This window comes from Podarcis muralis, chromosome 8 (assembly GCF_964188315.1).
Source record: "Podarcis muralis chromosome 8, rPodMur119.hap1.1, whole genome shotgun sequence".
Classification (NCBI taxonomy): domain Eukaryota; kingdom Metazoa; phylum Chordata; class Lepidosauria; order Squamata; family Lacertidae; genus Podarcis; species Podarcis muralis.
Genome location: NC_135662.1, coordinates 5,129,377 through 5,146,182, shown reverse-complemented (window position 1 = coordinate 5,146,182; position 16,806 = coordinate 5,129,377). Strand labels below are relative to the sequence as shown.

Sequence of the window (16,806 nt, the reverse complement as noted above, 5' to 3'; positions counted from 1 at the left end):
TGCAGGAAGAACAAAGCATCTTCCCGCGTTCTCAGCAGCCGCAGCGAACACCTGCAGCTTATCCTGCGAGTTAAACTTCTGGCACGTGCAGGGGGAGAAACAGACACAGAAAACCTCCTCCCTCCCTCCACCAAACTGCCTCCCACCTCTGCTTGTTAGCTCTGAGGAGACCTTCCCTCTACATTTTCATTTGCTTCCTTGCACCATGTCTCTAGTCCCTAGCGTTGACTGCACTGTGCTCCACGTCTGCACGAATTCATTAAGCAGCCATCATTAGACGTGAAGGAGGAGCAAACCCTTTGCAGCGGGAGAGATGGGAATGGGGTTTTGAGAACAGGAGGAGTCCTCCCCTCTCTTTTAATAGCTGCCAGTCTCTCGCTTTTAACAAGCACAGGTCAAGCCCCCAGGTTAGCAGAAACCTGGAATGAAATGCTCAGGTCTGTCTCACTTCATGCCACGCAGAGCGTAATTTGTCTTAGCCGGGTCTGACTTCACTGCAATGAATGCTGAAAACTAATAGGGATATGAATTGTGGTGTTGGGGGATAGGATCCTCTAAAAGCAGGGGGAGCCAATGTGACACCCCCCCCCCCCCAGATTTTGCTGAAGGACAGCTCCCATCATCCCTGACTGATCCCATGCTGGTTGATGAGAGCTGCAGTCTAGCAACTCCTGGAGAGCGTCATATTGGTGGCCCTATGGCAACACAGCCAAAATTCATACCAAGTGGGTTGCAAGTGTGCTTTGACACTGCCTTGTTGCAGGGGTGGGGAGCGAGGCCAAAATCTGATGCCCCAGCTCCAGCCCACTTGCTGCCTTCCCAAAGCCAACTATACTAGGTGTGACATTAGCATATGAGAGTGCTGGAGGTGAAATAGTTAAACAGGTTACCAAATCAGGACCCAGGGGGTGGAGTCAGAGGGACTATAAAACCAGCTCTGGGAGGGGCAAAGGGGGGAGTACATTGAGGAGCTCATGGGAGTTGGGTGGTTGGTTGGAGTAGGAGTGGATTGGGAGAGAGTCTGTGGGGAGGTTGAGTTAGTGTAGCGAAATAAGCTGAGTGAGGAACAGTTAGGAGCTAGGAAGACAAGTAAATATCTGAGAGGTGGTTTAGTGAGTGAGAGCAGGTAGCGGACGTTACAGGTCTGGATAGGCACCCCATGAATGTAATTGAACAATACCATTTATGAAACCACACGCTTGTTAAAGTGCAATAAATAAACAATGTTCCAATTTAACACTGACTGGACTCAGTATTGTACCAGGTAGGGCCTGGGTGGTGGCAGCGAGAAATAAAGTGGTGGCACTGGGATCAATAGACGGTGAAACATCCAGGGACCCTGTGTGATTGCCACACTAGGCACCAGGCTTTGAGAAGGAGGTGCGATGCTCTGGCAGGGTCCTAGAACATGGGTAGGCAAACTAAGGCCCAGGGGCCTGATCTGGCCCAATCACCTTCTAAATCTGGCCTGTGGACAGTCCGGGAATCAGCGTGTCTTTACATGAGCAGAATGTGTCCTTTTATTTAAAATGCATCTCTGGGTTATTTGTGGGGCACAGGAATTCGTTCATTTTCCTCCCAAAATATAGTCTGCCCCCCCACAAGGTCTGAGGGACAGTGGACTGTCCCCCTGATAAAAAATTTTGCTGACCCCTGTCCTAGAACCTTTCCACCTCCTTCCCAAAGCTGGAAAAGTGCTAACTAGGGTTTGGGAAGGAGGCGGGAGGGCTCTAGGACCCTGCCAGAGCCTGGTGACTCGCTTACCTGGCTTTGCAAGGAAGTGGGAGGCCTGGGCATCAAATGTCACTGAGAGCCACCCAAAAAAGGACTGCAAGTTGGACTAAGGGTTTATTCTAAGGTGATGCATGAACAGAGCTGTGCTAGTTCTAAATGTGCATTATTTTTCGTTCTACTTTAGGCTAAATTCAGTAGGGAGTTCTCACCACTAGTAGGGATTTGGTTTTCTCTGCTGCGGGGACCAGAGCTGAAGAGGCAAGGCACATGTTTTGCACACCAAAAGGTCCCAGGTTCAATCCCCGACATCTCCATTTTGAAAGGTGAGCAAAGCAATACCGTGCCTTATGGGAAAAAGCAAAAACACCTGACTTGCTAGAAAGAAGCTAACTTTATTTTCCCCTGATGCATTTATTAATGTTTTATCAAAGTTGCTGCAGTTTTCCCTTCCCGGATTCTTATGAAAAGGGTGGCCGATAAATATTTAAATAAAATAAAGACAGTGAAAAATAAATAAATCAATAAAGAAAAATAGCCAAAGGGGATGTGTGCATTGATATGAGTATTCATTGATTGCTTTGATTGTTAGTCTCAAACAGCTGGATAGGCTGCATATCCATTTTTAAACAAGCCAATGGCCCAGAGCTTTCTTGTTCTCTCCTGGCTTCCCATCAAAGTCTCTTTGGAATACTTCCCTGTCTCTCCTCTGTTATCTATGCCTCCCCTCCTTCACAACTTCTCGTTGCCGAAAATAATCTGCTTTCTAAAAGAAAGCAAAATAATCAAATATGGTTCACGCTAAAGCATGAAAATTCAGGAGGTGTGCAGCAAAATAGGCATGGATGAACACATCCCCCCCCCCCTTATTGATGTGGCTCCTTAATTCTGGATGCAGATGGGCTTGTCTTTGTGCATAATTTGCTTTCTCGCACTCTCTTTTTGCTTTGCATATTGCTCAGAGGGTTTCATAACAACAAATAGCCCTACTGGAAGTCAAAGAATTGGCTCCCGTTGGCAATTTCTGGCACTTCACTTTGGACTGATGCTGACTAGCACTTAAGTCAGGTTCACTGAAACTGTTAACTGGAATGAAGGATTTTCGTGCATTGCAAAGCACACATCCGAAGGGTGAATTAGAGGCTAAGAGGAATCAGAAGACAGTCTTAGGGTGGAGAGAGGGGTCCTGACTTATCCTCTATTTCATCCCAGGGGAAATGATTCTGCAAACAGTGCCTCGGGGTCTCTTGTGGGTCAGTTTGGCAGTTTAGACAAAATTAACTGGAGAAGCTGCTACAGATATTTTTCCAGAATCCCTTTGGGACTCCTCAATCATGTCAGGGGTGTGTGTTGCTATTTCAGCTACAAATTCATCTCTGCACACTGGGCTCTCCTGGAAGATTGGGGGTCCTCAGAAACGGGTTTGCCCAACCAACTTCAGAGAGGGGGACTGTCCTTGTTTGTGTGATCCTCTTTGGCTTAATCTTCTTTTAAATAAGATGCGCTGGGGGCTCCCAACTTGGGCTACATTCCTAATCGTGTCTACTGAGAAACAAGCCCAAATGAAGTCAACGAGGCTTACTCACTTCCCTTTCACAAGATGTAGCGATGGATGCCAACTTTGATGGCTTTAAAAGAGGGTCTGGCAAATTTGTGGAGGACAAGGTTGTCAGTGGTTACTAACCAAGGAGGATGGGTTCTATCTACCTTGCTAGGAACCACAGGAGAGGAGTGTGGCTGTTGCACCCTGGTCCTGTGTTCAGGCTTCCCATGGGCATCTGTTTGGGTACTGTGAGGACAGGATGCTAGACGAGACGGCTCTATCCAGCTGGGCTCTTCACACATTCTTATTTTAACTAATCAAACACTCAATCAAATTGCATTTCTATGAACGTGTCAGCCCCCTTGACCATGGCCCAGCCCGGGGACGCCCAGTGTCCAGTGACCCACTTCCGGCGGAGCTATGGGCACACTAATGAATCAGCAGAGTAACAGCAAGAAGCGAGGCTATGGAGGCACTGGCATTCTGAAAGCTTCCATTATTTACAAATCAAAACAACAAACATGGCTAGTGTGAGCAGCAGCTTCATACGTCTGCTCTGTCTGGGGGGAAAACAAACCAAGAGAGAGTACAAAAGCACACAGGACAGAAGTACAGTGTCTAGTTCTGTTCCCGCACTCCTATCACAAAGTGGATCACAAGATCCAATAGCAATGGAGAATGACATCATTGCTGTACACTATAGCACATTTGCAGCCTATTTCCATACAGACTCAGTTGTTCTTTGTTAACAACCTTTGACAGCAAATCAACAGGTATTTCTTTACCTGGCATGTAGGACACATTGATGAATCCTCTCTGGGTACAATCCCTTGCATGACATAACTTTATCTGCAAGTATTTGGTTCTTTGCTTACATCCTTCAGAATTAAGCAAAGCTAAGCACGGCTAGTTGTCCTAATAAACCTGTATAGCAATGGAGAATGAAAATACTAACATTCTATACCAAGGTGGTGTATGCATTTCCCCCTTTTCTCCTTCAAAACAATCTTGTGAGGGTGGTTAGGCCAGGAGAAGACAGCAACTGGCCCAAGGTGAGCTTCGCGATGCCCAACTGCTTCCTTAGCTCCGAGTTCAAAACTTGAACCACTACACCATACAGGACCTCTCATGGCATGTTCTTCTGGGACACTGCCAGAGGGAAGAAGGTTGGTTTTTTGCTTGTTTTGCTTCCTGGTCAGCAATCAGCTTGCCTCCATTGGACGTCAAGGGAGCTGCCCAGGAGAGCAGAATGTTAGCAGTTTAGGGAAAGACAGGGAAACACCAGCTAGCTTGGAGATTCTTTATTAAAGAAGCAGAACAGAGAACATACGGAGACCTCTGAGATATGCTCCACCTAGTTGAAGCAGTTGTTCAGACTGTCTTGTACCCCCATTCCCTCTGTGTCAGGCCGCTCCCTCTGTTCTACGGAGACCCTCTCTGTTTCTTCCTGGCTCTCTGCTCTGTGACATACATCAGATGCCTGGTTCTGGAAGTTTGGGGTGGGGCTTGCAGGCTGTCAGCAGAAAAGCTGTCAGTGTGGCTCTGTGGCAAGGCTGCTGATTCCTGTTTTTTTTTACTGTGTATTGGGGCACCTGCCTGTTTCCTCCTCTTCCTCATCCTCCAAGCTCCCAGTCTCCTGTACTTCCCAGCTCTTCCCCTACTCTGGGGTGTGTCCTGTTGTCCATCACCAGGACCCAGGATCCAAATCCTCTCCCACTGTGCTTTCCCTGGGGGTGGGGCTCCTGGTCAGCCTTCTTCCACAACCCCTCTTCATCCAGCCAGTCCCTGACACTTGATGGGATGGCTGCTGCAATCAAGGCCGTTTTTAGGCAGCGATGGTCATGCTGGCACAGTGCAGTTGTGCCTCCAGCAAATTCTCCAGCATCTTCCTTAAAAGAGATCCTCGCCTGTGTCTATTTAGAGCTCTGTGCTTCCCTCCCCTTCTCAACTGATGGCTTTATCTACAATGCCAACAGATGGTCCTACGGCAACATGAGTGAAGGAGAATAATAATAAAGCAGAGCAGAAGCATAAACACTCCCCTCCTCCCTCTGCAGCCTGATATTATTATTATTATTTTCTTTTAAAAGAGCCTGTTTTATTTAACCAGCAGAAATTTTAATCACAACATGAACATATGTCATGACAGAGTGAAACTTGCGGTCCTCTAGGGAAACATGCAGCCTCTGCACACCCAGAAAATGACCCAAGTGAATAGTCCCCCCAGATCTTTGGTCAATGGGACCATAAAATAAAATAAAATCACAGAGCAGCTGATTTTTAAATATTTCCCCAGCTTCCTGAATTATATCCTAATAATTCCTGAGGCTCTGTTGTCTTCTACCTGCCAGCAAACCGTTCTGGCTGTCTTAGATGACTAAAAAAACACAGAGTATCACTCCAGTATGGTTGTACAGTGGTACCTCGGGTTACAGACTCTTCAGGTTACAGACGCTTCAGGTTACAGACTCTGCTAACTCAGAAATAGTACCTCGAGTTAAGAACTTTGCTTCAGATGAGAACAGAAATCGTGTGGTGGTGGCATGGCGGCAGCAGGAGGCACCATTAGCTAAAGTGGTACCTCACATTAAGAACAGTTTCAGGTTAATAACGGACCTCCAGAATGAATTAAGTTCTTAACCCGAGGTACCACTGTACCTTGGTTCTTGAAAAGAATGTATTCTGAGAGTCCATATGACTCCCAAAACCGTTCAGAAACAAAGGTGTGGCTTCCGATTAGCTACCAGATTGTCCTGCAGCCAAGCGGAAGCCATGGAAGCTGTGCCAGACGTTTGGCTTCCTAAAATCAAATGAAAACCAGAACACTCACTTCCAGGTTTCGATCGTTCAGGAGACAAGGTGTTCGGGAGCCAAGGTACGACTGTACCTACAACATGGTGCAACGTGACCCCACTTGGAGGTTTATGGCTGTTTCTTTGAAAGCCAACACACCAAATTGCCATTTTACAAACATGGCGCCCATGATCCTAAGTTTCTTCCATGGGTGAAAAATCTTTCCCCTTGGTGCTGCAACCCACAATGTCCCTTCACTGAGGAAGCCTGCAATTTAGCCTCCCTCAATAAAGTCATGATATCATTGGTTTGAACTTCAGAGAGCAGTGAGACCCCACCACAGGGGACATCTGCCTTGGGTCAAAAATGAACATTAAGCACTCTCTGTTTATAAGGTTCGGAAGAAGCTTGGGGAAGATTGCCACTCTGGGTTTTGATCTGCAGGGTTTTGCATCTTCCTAGAAATTAAAATAGGGAGATATACAATGGGGGCAAGGAGAAATCAACACGGTATGAAGTCACCCCACTTTGAGGTTTGTGGCTCTTTCTTTGAAAGCCAAAACACCAAATCACTATTTCACAGACATGGAGTTGTAAAGGATACCTTTGAGATGATCCAGGGTGATCTCAAAAATACTTCTTCCATCCCAATGGTTCTCATTTCTGAGAACAAAAGCAGCGTTTCAACACCCCAATTCCCCACTGCTGCAGGATCAGGAACACAGGAACCTGACTTACATCAGAAGTCAGGCTCTTCAACATCAACTTTGTTAGACTGGTCATGTTGTGCAGATGCCTGATTATCGTCTTCCAAAGCAACTACTCTATTCCAAACTTAAAAATGGAAGGTTTAATGTTGGTGGTCAATAAAAGAGGTTTAAAGACTCTCTCAAGGCAAATCTTTAAAAATGTAGTATAAACACCGACAACTGGGAAACACTAGCCTGCGAGCGCTCCAACTGGAGAACAGCCTTTACCAAAGGTGTCATGGGCTGTGAAGACATGAACTCAGGATGAAAGGGAGAAATGTGCTAAGAGGAAGGTACACTTAGCAAATCCACACTGTGATCAACTCCCACCCGGAAACCAATGTCCCCACTGTGGAAGGATGTGTGGATCCAGAATTGGCCTCCACAGTCACTTACGGACTCATTGTTAAAACTGTGTTTATGAAAGACAATCTTACTTGGTTACGAGGGATCACAGAAGAAAAAGAAGAATAAGAGTTTGGATTTGATATCCCGCTTTATCACTACCTGAAGGAGTCTCAAAGTGGCTAACATTCTCCTTTCCCTTCCTCCCCTACAAAAAACACTCTGTGAGGTGAGTGGGGCTGAGAGACTTCAGAGAAGTGTGACTAGCCCAAGGTCACCCAGCAGCTGCATGTGGAGGAGCAGAGACGCGAACTTGGTTCACCAGATTACGAGTCTACCGCTCTTAATCACTACACCACACAGAAGAAGGAGGAGGAGGAGGAGAAGGAGAAGAAGGGCCATCCGATTCGGTATTTTGGATAGCGACCGGCTCTCCAAGGGTTTAGGGAGGAGCTCTTCCCAGTCCTACTCAGAGATGTCGGAGCTTGAACCCGAGATCTTTTGGGTGCTGCACTACACACCTTCCCTCATCAGGATGGACCAGACTGATGTGGAAATTTGGAGAGATAGAGACTGGGAATAATGAGAAACTGTGAGAAAGTCCCCAAAAAGGCAGATTCACTGGGGCCTTGCTGGGACGCCTCCCCACTTAGAAAACTTGGATGTCAAAGAGAGATGAAGAAGCCCAGATACAAACCAGGCTCCTTTCAACCTTCCCCCATCATCCTCCCCATCCCACCTAATATACACACCTAGGATTTGTCCTCATCACCAGTTTCCATATCAGGATACATTATCATGACTATTTTGTGTTGCCTTTTATGGGATTTTATGGGACTGCTGTACATTGCCTGGATATTGTATCAAGAGCCTGTGTGGTGTGGCAGTTAGAGTGCCAGACTAGGACCTGGAAGATCAGGGTTCAAATCTCCACTTGGCCATCATGAAGATCATTGGGGGTAACTTGGGAGGCCAGCATAACGTACCTCACAGGGTGGTTGTGGGGATTAATTGAGGAGGGGGAAAGAAACTCCATGTATGCCATCTTGAGCTCCTTGGAGGAAAAAGGGGGGGATATAAACACAACAAATAAATAATCATTAATATGATATAGAAGTGGACAGCCTGTATTCCTCACACAAAAAGAAAGCAGGGAAGAAAGGAAGAAAGTTTTGGCAAAGTGACCCTTATTGGGTGGGGGACCAACCCCTCTGGAAAAAAACAAACATTACCTACACTGTCATGTCCACCTTTCCATGCCCAATTTGTTTAGACAAGCAGGAGCTACCGAGCAACACTGGGATTCACTTTCTGACTTTGAAAAATGTGCCCGTCCTATAATTCGTATTGATTATTCCACTTGGAAGTTGTGTACTGCAGTATAGTTGTCTGTAATCTAAATGCTCTCTTGGGAAACATTGAAATAAGGGTTTATTTGTTGGCACCAGGGGCTCAGGAGATAATTTGAAATCACAATTGGCTTATATTTCACGGGCACGGGGTTATTAAGCTGACCTTATTTCCACTGATGGGTCTCCGCTATGGAGCTTCAGGGGAGATTGCGCTCCTTGATCATGCCCCCTGGGGGATCTATCCTGATGCCCAGGGCGTCCTAATGCTAAACGCCGGCCTGATCTCAACTCTAAATGTCCCCATCCTCCGCTTTCGGCCATATTGACGGATATCATGTCACCCAGTGCTGTAAATAAATTACCCATTCTTCATGTCTATTGTCACCTTGAAGGTATTTATAGAGAGTGCAATCACTTCCCTGCAAAAACCCTCCTCCCAAGGCTACATAAATTTAGCATCCTCATTCTAGCTTCTTATGTCTCCTAGCCCTGGAGTTGGTGTTATTTTCGCTCGCCCACTTTGAGCATTTTATATCTTCCCTGAACTAACAACGTAAGAAGATGTTTCAGGATTGGGCCAATGGCCCACCGAGTCCTGGGTGTCTCCACACCCAATACCTCCAACTTCCAATACAAGGTCCAACTTGTGACATCCCTTTGCCAACTTTAAAATCACAGAACCTCAAAACTTTGATAGATTCATCCCGTCTCTGTTCATCCTTAGGGTGATGACTAGGACATTGGAGTGTCTGATACATTCTTCTAATGTGCGGTTAAAGGGTAGTAATGTACACAGTGATTGATTATTTGATGGTGTTGCAGGAATTTATGTATAGGTCAGGTGGGGTTGCCCCTTCAGGAGATATCATGCACATGCAGCCCACTACCAAAATCAGCACAATCACTTTTGTGACTTTTGTGACTTTTGTGACTTGTCCCCACAAAACACTTCATCACAGTTTCTTCCTATCTATTCAAAGGGCCTTTGGTGCACAATACCAGATGTAAGAATTCACTGATAAATGTACTGGTTCACAGGGAAAACTTCAGAAATTCATATAGACATATGAGCTCAGCTACTCAGCTACCCCTCTGCCTGAGTGATAATTCCTGGCATCCTGATACCTGAGTGCCAGACAAGTAGCCATTCCAGAAATAACAAACCCAGACGAAGACAAAAGGGTGTGATTAACTTGGGTGGGAAACAGGGAAATGTAAATATCTCTTTTGTTACACTTGATGGGTGTTTGGTGGAGGGCAAGGGGAACCATGGGGCAGGGTCCAGGATGCTCAGATTCCTGCCACCAGACCTCCCCTTTCATTATGTAACCATGATGTATTAGTGATGTAGTTTGGGGGGGTGTAATATGGGGATTAGCAGCTAACAAAAGTTTGGGTTCTCTTTTGTTCGGGGCTTCCATCTTGTTTCACCTGGTGGCAGGTGGGAGTCCTGTCGCAACAGTCTTCAATAAAGACCAAGCCTAATGGCTGCTGTTTTGCTCTGGTATTCCTGGCTGGTATCCTTGTTTATTGCCCAAGGGAGCCCTCAGATTTTCTCCATTAACAATGGAGGACTGAGAGCTACATCAGAGACAAGGACTCTTTCATACTCAAGTTAACCAGGGCTGATTGCTTGCATGAGCTTTCTCCATCCCTGGGTGGAGATGTCCTCCTAATAAATATTTTCTTCAAAACAAAACTTGCTGGGTGAGTAGAGAGGAAAGACACCCTTACTACACATCCTTTGAAGAAAGAGAGACACACACATTCTCAACTGGATGGTGTCAACAGGGCCAGAAATTGGGACCTTCTTGGAGATCTAGCAAAGCAAGGATGGAGAACCTGAAGGCACCTCCAGATGTTGCTGGACTCCAACTCCCATCAGCCCCAGCCAGCATGACCAATGAACAGGGATGATGGGAGCTGGAGTTCTGCAACACCTGGTGGACCATTGGTTCTTCACCCTGTGCTAACACTTCCCATTTAGTTAACCCATATACCTGCTTTGCCAAAGACTAGGGTGCATATTTGGGGCACTTAGAAGCAAAAGCGTGGCTGCGATTTTTCTCACAGGTAGGGTTTTCTAAACTGTCATTCATGGTTACAGATGCCATCTAACAACTAGGCAATGTTAGACAATGGAAAAAGCAAATGCATACAAGGCATGTTTACTCAGAAGTAAGTTCCACCGTTAAGCAAAGTTTACTCTCAAGTAAGTGTGCATAGGGCTGTGGTCCTGAATGTGAACCATTTTGCATCTGAAAGCCAGAAGGGAAGCGGGGGGGGGGTTACAAAAGGAAAATAAATAGAGGTACATCTTTACCTTGTTACAAAAGAAGAGGAGGAGGAGGAAATAATCAAAATAATATTGCAATCGCAGAGGGTGAACATCTGTTAAATTATTATCTGCTGATTCTAGTGTGTAATGTTGCATTGTAAATAGATTCTTTGACATTATTTCATTTGGCATAAGTTGTTCACTTTAAAGTCATTAAAAAAAATGCCTTGGATTGGACTGTTGATCACCTGGCGATTGCTTCCGCTTGGCCCCTTGGCTGCTAGGCTTGTCTCAATTCATGCAATCTGTTCCAGCTGTTCCTGAAGATGCAATTTAGCATTTTGCTGGTGTTTCCCTCCCTGCTGTTTCATGCTTTTATGATGATTGTTTGACTCGTGTTTGACTTGCGTTTAGTGGCCTTGAATGCCATCTACGACAGAACAGTGGCATACAAACACGCTAATAAGTGTATATTAAAAAAAAAATAGACAGAACTAATTTGGCAACCCTATGCAGCAGGCAGAACCCTTATCACCTTTACAACTGCAGAAACCTTACAAAAAATATAGGCTGGCATCCCTTCTTAACTCAAGCCCAGGCATATAGAAAGCAGCCTTAAACCAAGTCAAACCACTGGTTCATCTAGTTCAGGCATGGGCAAACTCGGTGGCCCTCCAGATGTTTTGGGACTACAACTCCCATGATCCCTAGCTAACAGGACCAGTGGTCAGGGATGGGAATTGTAGTCCCAAAACATCTGGAGGGCTGAGTTTGCCCATGCCTGATCTAGTTCAGCATTGTCTACACTAGCAGCAGCTCTCCACAGCTCTCCTACCCAGAGATGCTCAGGATTTGACCTGGGACCTTCTGCATGCCAAGCATAGACCCTAACACCAAGCTACAAGCCTTCTCCCTCCTACAATAGTTTGCTCCTGAATCTTTCTCAGGTAAAAAATACCAACAACTTATTTTAAGGCATCCTCTCTTTCCCCCATTTCCCTCCCCTCTAATCAAACCAAGTTTCATATAGTTGATTGCTACAGAAAACATCCCTAATAAGAACCCACCAAGGGTAGCCTGCCTGCTATTTCCAATTTGCTTCCCAGCTCCAGGTTTAATATGCTGAAAGACGCTTCAATTTTGAAATCGTCTTTTATTGAAAAACTGTTGATGAGCAAAATGCATAATGCTCTCCTATTACTCCCCATCTCGTGCGCATCCCCTGGGCGCCGGAATCGTCTTATCTCCGCTCCCTGGCTGTTCCTCCAGCATATTTACATTGTTAGCCTCGCCAAAAAAGAAAAAGAAAAAAGGTATCATTATGTCAATAAGAGCAATTGAAGCATTAATAGGATGGTTACAGGCAGAAATGCAAGAGATTACTTTGTGCGCTGTATATACATAAAAAAAAGCGAGGGGAAAACATATGTCACAGGAGTCTTCTTAATTGTTCTGTGCTCCTGAATCTTATCTTTGGAAGAGCCCCAACACAAGAGGAGGAGGAGAAGGAGAAAGAGAGAGTTTGGGGAAAAGGAGAATGAGAAGGATGACAGAAGTAGGAGTAGAGATTGTCGTGAACAGGGCCAGATTTAGGTTTGACGAGGCCCTAAACTACTGAAGGTAATGGGGCCCTCTATATGTCCAGCTGTCACCTTGCCAACAAAGGTCCGTATAGTTAAAGCTATGGTTTCCCCAGTAGTGATGTAAGGAAGTGAGAGCTGGACCATAAAGAAGGCTGATCGCCAAAGAATGGATGCTTTTGAATTATGGTGCTGGAGGAGACTCTTGAGAGTCCCGTGGACTGCAAGAAGATCAAACCTCTCCATTCTGAAGGAAATCAGCTCTGAGTGCTCCCTGGAAGGACAGATCCTGAAGCTGAGGCTCCAATACTTTGGCCACCTCATGAGAAGAGAAGACTCCCTGGAAAAGACCCTGATGTTGGAAAAGATGGAGGGCACAAGGAGAAGGGGAAGACAGAGGACGAGATGGTGGGACAGTGTTCTCGAAGCTACCAGCATGAGTTTGTCCAAACTGCGGGAGGCAGTGGAAGACAGGAGTGCCTGGTGTGCTCTGGTCCATGGGGTCACGAAGAGTCGGACACGTCTAAACGTCTAAACAACAACATATATCCAGCTGTCCTTTGTCAACAACAAATTGTTGCTGTTTTTTGTGTTGAATATACATTGCGATCTGAACCCAGGATCTTCCGTGTTTTCAAAACAGATCATCTTCTGTTTGAGAGTCCTCCTACCCCAAAATGAAATATGAGCTGCGTCAGCCCCTCCATCTAAATAAGGAATCAGCCTGTTTTCTGTTCCTGTTAATGCACACTTACATAACAGGGGATTCCCTCCAAACCACTAAGCTCTGATACTTGGGGAGGAGAGAGAGAGAGAGAGAGGGGGGGGGGAGAGACCTTTAAAGAGGAGAGGGGGAAATGAGGCGGGGGCAACCAGGAGAGAATGTGATTCCCTGCTTGTAGTGGATATTTTCCCTTCTGCACATTTCTCTCGGCTACATTTAATTGGAATTCAAATGATGTCCAGGGAGCTCTGGAGAGGTTGGGGAACTTTACCTCTGGCGAGATTCCGCTTTAACAAGTTAAACGGTGATTAAAGGGGAATCTGTGCAAACTTAGATCTTTCTCCGGTGGGTTTATGCCAGGGGCGGGGTGCTCTGGGAGTTGGAGAGCTAGAAATGAAGGCAAGGGAAATGAGCAGCAGGAGGAAATGGTAATGAAGCATTAAAAGGAACAAGGCAGGAGAAGGCAGAGGCAGCGGCAGGGAATCTAGGCACCCAAACATGCGGGGTGACTTACAGTCCTCGAATGCTGAATGTGGGAGGTTGGTGTCTACAAAGGTGGGACAACAACAACAACAACAACAACAACAACAACAACAACAACAATTTATTTCGACCTCGCCCATCTGGCTGGGTTTCCCCAGCCACTCTGGGCGGCTTCCAACAGAACATTAAAAACAGAATAAAACTTCAAACTTCCCTAAACAGGACTGCCTTCAGAGGTCTTCTGAAAGTCGGATAGTTATTTCCTTGACATCTGATGGGACGGATTCGGCTCTGCATGGCCACAAGCCTGACCATCTCTTTTCAGACCATGAATATATGGTTCGAAAATGCACAGGGAGCCAACAGACTTTCTGATGTTGCTGAACTGCAGCTCCTTCCCATCACTCTCCAACCAGCATGGCCAAGGACTAGGGATAATGGGAACTTTAGTCCAAACACACATATCCCAAGAACTGTGGCTTCCCCCACTCTCCTTCCTCTGAGGTTTCAAAGAAGAGGTTGGTGACCATCTGCCGGGATCCTTTAGCTGTGATCCTTGCATTTCTGGGGGTTGGGCTAGATGGCCCTTCCATCTCTACGATTGCATCTGACTGCGTCCATGCCCTTTCTCTGAGGCCGCTATGTCCCCTTCTGAGGCCTAAGGGGTTACCTTAGCTGTGAGAAGCCAAGTTACAGGGAACCAGGCAGAGGGCCTTCTCGGTAGTGGTGCCCGCCCTGTGGAACGCCCTCCCACCAGATGTCAAAGAGACTTTTACCAGACTTTTAGAAGACACCTGAAGGCAGCCCTCTTTGTTGTTGTTGTTGTTGTTGTTGTTTAGTCGTTTAGTCGTGTCCGACTCTTCATGACCCCATGGACCAGAGCACACCAGGCACCTCTGTCCTCCACTACTTCCCGCAGTTTGGTCAAACTCATGCTGGTAACCTTGAAAACACTATCCAACCATCTCGTCCTCTGTCGCCCCCTTCTCCTTGTGATCTTTCCCAGCATCAGTGTCTTCTCCAGGGAGTCTTCTCTTCTCATGAGGTGGCCAAAGTACTGGAGCCTCAGCTTCACAATCTGTCCTTCCAGTGAGCACTCAGGGCTGATTTCCTTAAGAATGGATACGTTTGATCTTCTTGCAGTCCATGGGACTCTCAAGAGTCTTCTCCAGCACCATAATTCAAAAGCATCAATTCTTCGGCGATCAGCCTTCTTTATGGTCCAGCTCTCACTTCCATACATCACTACTGGGAAAACCATGGCTTTAACTATACGGACCTTTGTTGGCAAGGTGACGTCTCTACTTCTCAAGATGCTTTCTAGGCCTGTCATTGCCCTTCTCCCAAGAAGTAGGCGTCTCTTTAGGGAAGCTTTTAATGTTTGACAGACTATTGTACAGTGGTACCTCGGGTTAAGAACTTAATTCGTTCCAGATGTCCGTTCTTAACCTGAAACTGTTCTTAACCTGAAGCACCACTTTAGCTAATGGGGCCTCCCGCTGCCGCCGTGCCACCACTGTGCAATTTCTTTTCTTATCCTGAAGCAAAGTTCTTAACCTGAGGTACTATTTCTAGGTTAGCGGAGTCTGTAACCTGAAGCATCTATAACCTGAAGTGTCTGTAACTTGAGGTACTACTGTATTTTAATATTTTGTTGGAAGCCGCCCAGAGTGGCTGGGAAATCCCAGCCAGATGGGTGGGGTATAAATTATTATTATTATTATTATTATTATTATTATTATTATTATTATTATTTATTACGACCTCCTTTCAGGTGTTTTTTTTCTGGGGTGGAGAAAGCAAGAGGAAGAGACAGGATGGGAAGCAGGCCTGGCAGTGCTCACCTTTAATCATGTTACAAATGCCATCGCCAAAGAAGGTTTAGGAGAATGCAATTTCCCTCCCCTTCCATAATCCATCTCTGTGGGTATTAAAATAATGCTGCATTTCACATCGAAATGAGATGACAGGCCAGATGAGGCTTCCCATTTATTTCTCCGGTAACCGTGTGACCTCTTTTGGCAGGGGGAAAGCCTTGATTTAAAGCCGTCGCAGAGGCAGCTTTGGTTGAGAGACGGGGAAGAGGAGAGTTCATGTGGATTGCAGAGAGAATCGCAGTCACTCAGTCACCACCTCTCCCTTCGCCACCCCTCCAGCAAATCCACAATTGCTCTGTGTGAAGACAGCACACCACACAATGTGATCATCGTCTGCAGGACAAGCACAGCAATGTCAGCCCAGCCCTAACCAATGGCACCCAATTCCTCCCTGGTGTGGCGCCCAGTCCCTAAAATCCTCTGTCCCTGGCATTTTCTGCTATTGCCCCTGCACTATGGAACACCCCTAAGTAGGTAAGATGAACCTACTGGATCAGGCCACTAGTCCATCTAGTCCAGCATCCTGTTCTCATGCTGACTGACCAGATATCTGCCCGTGGAAAACCCATAGACAGGATTCGAGCACAAGAGCGCTTTCCCCTCTTGTGGCTTCCAGCAACTGCTATTCAGAAGCATCGCTGCCTCCAATTGTGGAGGCAGAATAGCCATTGATAGCCGTCTCCTCCACGAATCTGTCTCGTCCTCTTTTAAAACCATCTACATGGGTGACCATCGCTGCCTCCTGTGGGAGGGAGTGTTACGATATTCCGTTCCACCTTAACAGGTATGTGGAATTGTTGTATGTCACATGTCTGTTTACATTCCACCACAGATTGATGGGAACTTCCGTTGTGTGCATAGTGTTGCAGGACCCCCCCCCCCCAATCATTCAGTTTGTACAAACACGATACACACACACACTCACACACAACATACGCGACGTTTCTGTTATAAATTCATAGTAAATCAACCATACATCGGATTTACACCGGTCCACTTTTATTTTACTCCATGAAGGAAGGACTATCAAAGGGCGATGGTTTGATACAGGATGGCCATAATCCCTTAACCATACCAGCACATACACAGGAGCCCTACCCAGTTGGCATGACAACCTTGATGGTCCCAGACAGAAGACTATCAAGGTTACAAATGACTTGCATATGGGAGTGGATTCAACATGGACTGAAACAAAGGACAATGATCAGATCTTCCCTCTGGGGGCAGGAAACTGCCAGCTCCCCTTTGTCCTCTGGAAATGACTCATGGGGAGGGGGAAAGGAGGAACCAGCCAGGTGACAAGACACTCAGGTTACCACCACAACTCCTCCCTCAACCCCTCCTTTTTGTG

General features: G+C 46.3%; 1 protein-coding gene across 5 annotated transcripts in view; it reads right to left on the bottom strand.

Annotated features, from left to right (window-relative positions):
- Positions 1 to 16,806, bottom strand: part of TSNARE1 (t-SNARE domain containing 1) — a 442,991-nt gene that overhangs the window by 206,259 nt on the left and 219,926 nt on the right. The gene's annotated exons all lie outside the window — the stretch shown is intronic.